Source organism: Malaclemys terrapin, chromosome 12 (genome assembly GCF_027887155.1).
Source record: "Malaclemys terrapin pileata isolate rMalTer1 chromosome 12, rMalTer1.hap1, whole genome shotgun sequence".
Taxonomy (NCBI): Eukaryota; Metazoa; Chordata; order Testudines; family Emydidae; genus Malaclemys; species Malaclemys terrapin.
The window spans coordinates 27,428,167-27,436,169 of NC_071516.1; the positions used below are offsets into that span (position 1 = coordinate 27,428,167).

The following is an 8,003-nucleotide window of genomic DNA, read 5'->3' on the forward strand; positions in this document are numbered from 1 at the left end:
TAACATTCGCATTACACACAGAAAATTAAGATAATGAAGGATAATATTAAAATAAAAATTACGAATAACATTAAAAATAATCCTAATGAGAAGGATGAACCTGGTGCACTGCTATCAATTTATTAATGTTCGGCTCTATTTTTGTCAGCAGCATTCTTAAATCACCGCGATTAGCTATTTGCAGTTGGTTACTTTTTTTAGTTAACAGATTTGTGACCGCACTGAACCCACGTTCCACTAAATATGATGAAGGAAATGCAATTAAAAACTTTTGTACTATAGCCCATAATCCAGGATAAAGTGTAGGTATCTGCTTTTGCAGCCAGAACTGTTGGTAGCCGTCTTTGAATTTAAATTTCAATTCCTCATTTGTTGTTACTTCTGTCAGTTCTTCTTGTAATTTTGGAGATTCTTCTGTGTTTGTACTTGAAAAAGGGTCCAAAACCCTATCGGGTATGTTCATTTTAAGTATATCTTCAAATCGTTGATTGAAGTCAGAATGGAGAGCCTCCAAGTGCTGACAATAGGTAAGCAAGTCTTCATCATGTTTTTCTACTGTTAATAAATTTGGAAACTGGCTGAATTCTCCTCATCCTAAATTTCGATTGTACAGAAGAAGTTTTGCCACAAACGTGGAAATAACAGTTTTTGTTTTGATTAAATTCAGCTCATCGCCTTGGAGCTGTAAATTTGTTTCATTAAATTTATTAAACAAGTCTGTCAAATAAGCAATGTCATTTTTGGAATCAATCAAGTTGGCTCGTAAAGCATCATCTTTGTTTTCTAGGAACTCTAGCACTGAGTCAAAGAGTTTATAAAACCGATCCAAACAGGCACCTTTTGATAGCCAACGAAATTCTGTATGAAGCAGCGATTGAATTCTTCATCGTTTTCAATACAAAGTTGTCCAAACAATCTGTCATTCAATGAATTGCTTCTGATTTTGTTGATTGCTTTAATGACATAATGTAATGACCTATGTAGGCGTTCACTCAAATTTTTGGCAACTAAATGTTGACGATGAATGACACAGTGTACAGCGAATATATTTGGAACCGCTTTTTTTAAATATGCAAGAAAACCCCTGTAGCGCCCTATCATCGCTGGAGCACCATCAGTAGCAACTGACAAGATATTACTCAGGGGGATTTCTTTTTCTTTAAAAAACTCTTCCAATACATGAAATATCGATTCTCCTTTAGTATCAGTTCGCAAATTTTTAGCAAATAATAATTCTTGGCAAATTTTTTCTTCTGCTATGAATCGCATGTATGCTAAAAGTAAGGCTTCATTTCCTGGCAAAGTTGACTCATCAAGCTGTATAGAGAACTGGGATGTTTTTAAATACTCACATAATGAGTCTTCAACATCTTGAGCCATTTCATCAATTCTTCTTTGCACTGTATTATTGCTCAAAGAAATTTTCTTGGTAATATCAGACGCTGGTTTGTGTAGCATAGTGCATATTACCTCACTTATAGCCGGTAGAATTAGTTCTTCACCAATAGTATGCGGTTTTCCCGATTTAGCAATCAGTAACGAAATGTTGTAAGAATCACGCAACCCATTGTCATGTTCTTTGGATGCTATTGAAAAGAGTTTTGCCAATGTCGGCTGTCTCAAAAATTTTCTTTAAGTGCTTGAAAATAAGATAAATCCTTATCTTTCTCATCAGCATGAACTTTTGTCAAATGTTCTTGTAGTCTTGAAGGCTTCATAGCTTCATTTGATAAAACTTCTTGGCAAATCAGGTAAATCGGTAATGTATTGTTTGTAGGCGACTGAATAAAGCCATAGTTCAAATATTCAATACTATATTGTCTACATTTTTTCTTGGGTTCAGCCATGATATTATCTGTAAAAGAAATAAATTTTGTGTGTTTATTTATCATAATAGGGGTATAAAATTATCAAGATATATAACAATTTATATAATTGAAAAAGTGCAATTTCTCTCGCCGGAACCAAAATTTTTTGCAATAGTTGTGTTGTTAGAATATCGCCCACGACATCAGGTATACAGTGTTTTTTGCGTAAGACGGCAAAAGACAACTAAACTAAAATACTAATGAAACTAATAAACTGGATTTTGTTCTTTGCTCAGCATTAGATATATGTATTTGATATTAAATTGTCAAATATCAAACTAAATTTATCAAGAAATAATTAATTTAAAAATAATCAATATGCAATTAAAAATCAGTTAATAGTTTTAATTTAGTTTGCCCTTATTTAAATAATTGTTCCTTATTAACACGCGCCTTATTTACCAATTAACACAGATGATTCGATAGATATAAATAAATGATAAGTTAACAGTTTTTTTACTATTTCATTCCCCTGTTTTCGTTAATATTGTAATAAAAAATATGACAAATATATTGACTGTACACTTCAAATAGTACTGTACCAACACAAGCCTGCTACGATTTTATTATTAGTAAGCACTAGAGACACAGAAATGTACGGTAGATATGTAAGAAAATGTATAAAAATACTCACGTGTAAATTGCTGTTTTATTGAAACAACAATAATACAATTTGCTTTGTATGTGATCCGTAATCCGTAAAGATCGAAGGTATCGAATATGAATAAATTTTTTTAAATACTTATTGCACTATTGTTAACTGCTTTTTACACAATTCAGAAACAATCTAAATTAGATTTCATACATGTCGCCTATTTATAGTATCGTATTGTAAACAAGTCATTACACGCACATATTCCTGCCGATGCATGTTGGACTTCCCAATGCGCGACACACTCGCCTGCCAACACTTGCTTGTTAAGAGCTGTTGGCGGACTTCACACCTGATCGGTTATAATTTGTGAATTTATTTGGAAAATAAAGTAATCACTACAACTTTAACTCTATGTTACACAACAGATGAAACATGTACGAACAGTTTTTCAAAATTTTCTTATATTCTCTTCTTTCTTTATGCTTCCACCGCCCGCTTATTTTTATTCAACGCCCCCCAATTGCACCCGAGGCTACTACTGCCCCCCTGGATCGTTCCAGCGCCCCCCAGGGGGCAGTATCGCCCACTTTGGGAATCTCTGCCACAGAGTATAGTTTGCAAATCTGGAGAAAATGGCTCTCTTTTCACTGATGGAATTTGAGAAGAGCTCTGATCACCTATGGTGCCACATGGGAAACTACTAGTTAAATTAGAGAAGATGGGGATCAGTACAAGCATTGTAAGGTGGATAAGGAATTGGTTAAAATGGAGAAGGCAATGGGTCGTGCAGTGCTGAAAGGTGAATTATTGGTCTGGAGGCAGGTTACTAGTGATTTCCTCAAGGATCAGTCTTGGGAAGTCTTATTCAATATTTTTATTAATGACCCTGGCACAAAAAGTAGAATGTGCTAATGAAATTTACTGATGATAAAAAGTTAGGAGGCACCATCAATACAGAGAAGAATCAGAATATTACACCAAAAGATCTGGATGACCTTGATAACTGGAATGACAGAAATGGGATGAAATTCAATAGTACAAAGTGCAAGGTCGTGCATTTAGGGTTTAATAAGAATTTGTGCTACAAACTGGGGAGTCAGCGAGACCTGGGTGAGTGGGTCAATCATAGGATGGCTATGAGCCACCAACGTGATGCAGCTGTGAAAAAAAACAAATGTGATCCTAGGACGTATCAGGCAAGGCATTTCCATTAGGGATAGAGAAATATTAATGCATTGTACAAGGCACTGGTAAGACCTCATTTGGAATACTGTGTACAATTCTGGTCAACCATGTTTAAGAAAGATGAATTTATACTGGAGCAGGTGCAGAGAAGAGTCACTACAATGATCAGGGGAATGGAAGACCTATTTCATAAGAAGATACTTGAAGAGCTTGGTTTGTTTAGTTTAGCAAAAAGAAAGCTGAGGGAATATTATTGCTTTCTATAAATACATTTGGACAGAGGTTCTCAAACTGTGGTCCGCGGACCACCAGTGGTCTGCAAGCTCCATTCAAGTGGCCCGCGGATAGTTCCCTCTAAGGTGCGCACCTGGGTGGCTGCACACGAGATAATGAAGGGCCACCCACCTAATTAGTGGAGCCGCACAGGTGTGGCTCCACTAATTAGGTGCCTGGACCCTGGAGAAGACGCACATGTAAGATGAGGTGGTAGCCTTGGGGGGAGTAGGGGGTAGTGGGATGAGAAGAGGGGGTGGAAGGAATTTGGGACGTGCTGGGCTGTGGCGGTCAGAGAAAGCTCGGGGGCTGCCACGGTGGGGGAAAGAGGGAAATAGAATATCAGGGTTGGAAGGGACCTCAGGAGGTCATCTAGTCCAACCCCCTGCTCAAAGCAGGACCAATCCCCAGACAGATTTTTGCCCCAGATCCCTAAATGGCCCCCTCAAGGATTGAATTCTCAACCCTGGGTTTAGCAGGCCAATGCTCAAACCACTGAGCTATCCCTCCCCCCAAAGACCCTCTTCCTTTTCAGCCACCGCTCGGGGGCTGCCACGGCAAGGGAGAGAGGGAACATCCATCACATTAGAAAGGTAAGACTACTGATATTAAAATATGAGTTGTGTGCTTTTATTTGCAGAACAAAAAAAATTTAATTATTAAACTTTTTTATCCAAAGTGCTTTACAATAGTTAGCTAACGGTACAAACAACATTTGGAAAGATCATTAAGTGGTCCGCTGAGACCTTCAGCAATTTTCAAGTGGTCTGCTAAAAAAAAAGTTTGAGAACCACTGCATTAGGAGATAAATACGAAGGAGGCTGAAGAGTTACTTAAGCTAAAGGACAATGTTCTAACCATCACAGGGATGAGGTTCTGGAACAGCCTCCCCGTAGGAGTTGTGGGGACAAACAACTTTATTAGTTAAGAGAGAGATGGACAAATTTATGAGTACAATTGTGTGATGGGGCTGCTTGTGATGGTAGGGATCAGGGCTCAACAGCCCTGCAGCTCATTTCCAGTTTGTCTTACATTCCTAAAGCACCTACTTTAGGTTTCGGCTGGCCACCAGCAGAGGTCAGGAAGGAATCCTCCCTCCCCCCATGTATTCTGGGAGGGGAGATAGGGCCACACTCTTTCTGGCTGCAAGTTATGACATTAACATGCTTAGACATGGATAAAATATCATTACCTATTAAAATATCAACAGGAAGTAGATCCTAATGCCTGTAACAGTATCTCCCTTAAAATCCTCACACTTAAGGTGGATTTTAGCCAGAAGTACAGATAGAGGGAATTAAGCCAATCTATTTAAACTCTTACCAGGGAGACTGTCTTCCTCCCTTACCAAACTTTCCTTAACCAAAGTGACTTGGGATGCTATATCTATACCTTAGCATTCTTAATAAATTCTTTACTACCTTCCAAGGACTCGTCCTAATATATTTCATTGGTTCAAAAACCTGCTCGTCCACTGCCTCTAGCACAATGGTAGTGCCACTCGCTATGGCAGGATGGGGTGTGGGTCTTGGGATTACCTCAAATTTTGGGCAATTTGGCTTTATGTGCCTAGGAGTCCCACAGTGATGGCAGACTACTTGCCTTCACTTTTGCTAGGGGGCTTTAAGCCCTGTGCTGCCTTGGGGTTAGGTTTACTTCTAAACCCCTCTTTCCCTTCCCCTGGAATTCCCCCCATGAGCCCTTGATTCATATCCATCAGCAATTTCTGCAGCCTATAAAACCGTGGAAGATTTTTTTTTGGTTACAGATGGCTGTCTTTACCTCATTTGTAACTCCCCATAACAATTACTCCTGGGCCATCAGATCAGTTTTTCATAATCATTCTCAGCCGCTGCCCCAATATCCATTTTCTCCGCAAATTACTCATTTTAGGTACATATTCAACATGAGTGATATTGTCAAACATTTTGATATTTCTGTAATTCAATTGACAGGTCTGAGGAGTAATCTCAAATCTTTTCAGTACATTTTCTTTAAATTTCTTATACATCTTAGCATCACCTCCTCTATATCATTAAAAACTTGTCTGTCTTTCCCAGTTAATCTGATTAGGAGGATAGGCATCTGCTTATCCTCTGGGATATCGTGCATCCCACATAGTTTCTAAAAGGTGGACAGGTACTCTTCCCTACAGTCAGTTTCTTTATAAATTGGACAGATGTTCTCCCACTCCCTTGTGTTGCGGAGGGGTAAGCTCGCTGGCTGGGGAAGCTCCTTTTGCTGCTCCAGTACTTTGTACTGCAATGTTTGAGCTTCTGTTTGGCTCGTGTGCCCCCTCCTTAGCTTTCTCACTGGCTTTGACTGTTAGTTGTTCCGTGTGTCTTTGGTGGGATCTCACCTGAGCCTCTGCTTCTGCCATCAGTCTCTGATGCTTGTGTTCTTCCTGGGCTGCCAGGTACTGCAATCAGGCCATTTCCACTGCAGTGTTTCCCTCTGCAGCGCCTAGGGCAGGGAGAGTCCTTGAATGGCTAGTCAAAACTTATGAGCAAAGCTCTTAGCTCCTGAACTGGAGTTTTCTTTTTATGGGCTATTTCCCCATCCTTACATAACTGCTCAAGTCTTTTCTGTCAAGACCATCATATGACTGTGGTTCACTCACTGTGTCTATTCTTTAACCTTTCAAACTCTCAATATCAAGTCTAAACTTTAACAGTGCTGGGTTATGATCTATAAACCCAACTGACCTGTGGCACGTGAATCCTGCCATGACTACGCCACTGTCACGCTCTCTGGAGCGGCTCAGTAGCGTGAGTACCAGCCTCAGGGCAGACTGGTAAGAAGCAGGGCACAAACCCCAAATTATTTGTGAGTTCCATACTTGGATTACACCAACCAAACATCAAGTGTAAACTCCTCAGACACTTTAATAGCCTAATCATGGACTCACAGACAGTCCCCTCGCATACCCAAGTCTATCTTGCCTCCGAGGCAAGCTTGCCTGTGACAGATGGTTCTTTACACCAAAAATCACAGCAATATTCAGATTACCCACAGTCTCAAAGGACCAGTCACTTACCCCAGGTCAATTGCACTTAAGATCTTACACCAAAAATAGCGCTTGTAGCCAATCCTATAATAAACTAATTACAGATTTACTAACTAAGAAAAAGAAGTGAAAGTTATTTATAAGGTTAAAGCGGATAAACATATGTATACAAATGAGTTACAGTCTTAGATTCCAAGAAATGGTAGAAACTTCTGCAATAAGAAAGCTCTATTGGTCCTTTAGGGATCCCCAGACAAATCACACGGAATCTGTTGCTTATGCTTAGTAATCATTTCCCCTCAGATCCAAGTATCATAAAGACAGTTTCTTTTTAACATGGATTTTTATTCCCCTGTCCCATGAGTTTGAGCTGCGGGGGCAGTCCACATGCATGTCTCCTCTTCACAGGTATGTAGGGATTAATCAACAAAGTCTTTTGTCCTCCAATGGTCTACAATAGTTTGTCTGGTGTGCATGGGCAAACTAGTATTTCACATTTGGTGTTGCTTTTTTCCTGACTGGTGGTTTACAGTTTCAGAACAAATACTTTTACAGTTACAGAGGAAACACTTAAATGCTACTTTATAACATGGGCTACAGATATTATAAGTGAGATTAATGCATGCAGCAATTTACAAGCATTTCATAGCGTTTAAAGATTTATAAATCTAATACCTATTTTAGCAATACTAACACACAGGTCGCCAGCTCTGCATTTGTCAGCATTCAGCTGAGGCCTAGGGACCTCGGCATGAGCTGGCACCTACTCTGCCACCATCACCTCCCCCAACCCCCATCTCTGCTGGGGCCCCCAGGAGCCTCTCACCCCCCACAGCCCCATCTCTGCGGGGACCCGCCACAACCTCCCCAGCCACCACTACCCCATCTCTGCCAGGGTGTCCCACAGCCTCATCTTTGCAGGGGCTGCCCACAGCCTGTTCCCCAGCCAAGGCTCACCCCCACCCCTTCTATGCCTGGCCCCGTCACCTGCCCCTACCGGCCCAGCTACAATGAGCCACTCCCTTCCGCGCTGCGATGAGTCACACACACGCGACAGCCTAGTCCCGGGCGCACG

The 8,003-nt window shown here is 40.4% G+C and overlaps 1 long non-coding RNA gene across 2 annotated transcripts; it reads right to left on the reverse strand.

The window, feature by feature from the left end:
• Positions 1-462: 462 nt before the first annotated feature.
• LOC128846558 (uncharacterized) lies at positions 463-7,995 on the reverse strand. 2 transcript variants are annotated; one of them, XR_008446798.1, is made up of 3 exons: positions 7,926-7,995; positions 6,281-6,384; positions 463-1,855 (listed from the first exon to the last, which is right to left on the reverse strand). It is a non-coding gene; the product is annotated as an uncharacterized LOC128846558 (long non-coding RNA). The 2 variants fall into 2 exon arrangements; XR_008446797.1 differs by lacking the exon at positions 7,926-7,995 and adding an exon at positions 7,604-7,899.
• Positions 7,996-8,003: the final 8 nt, after the last annotated feature.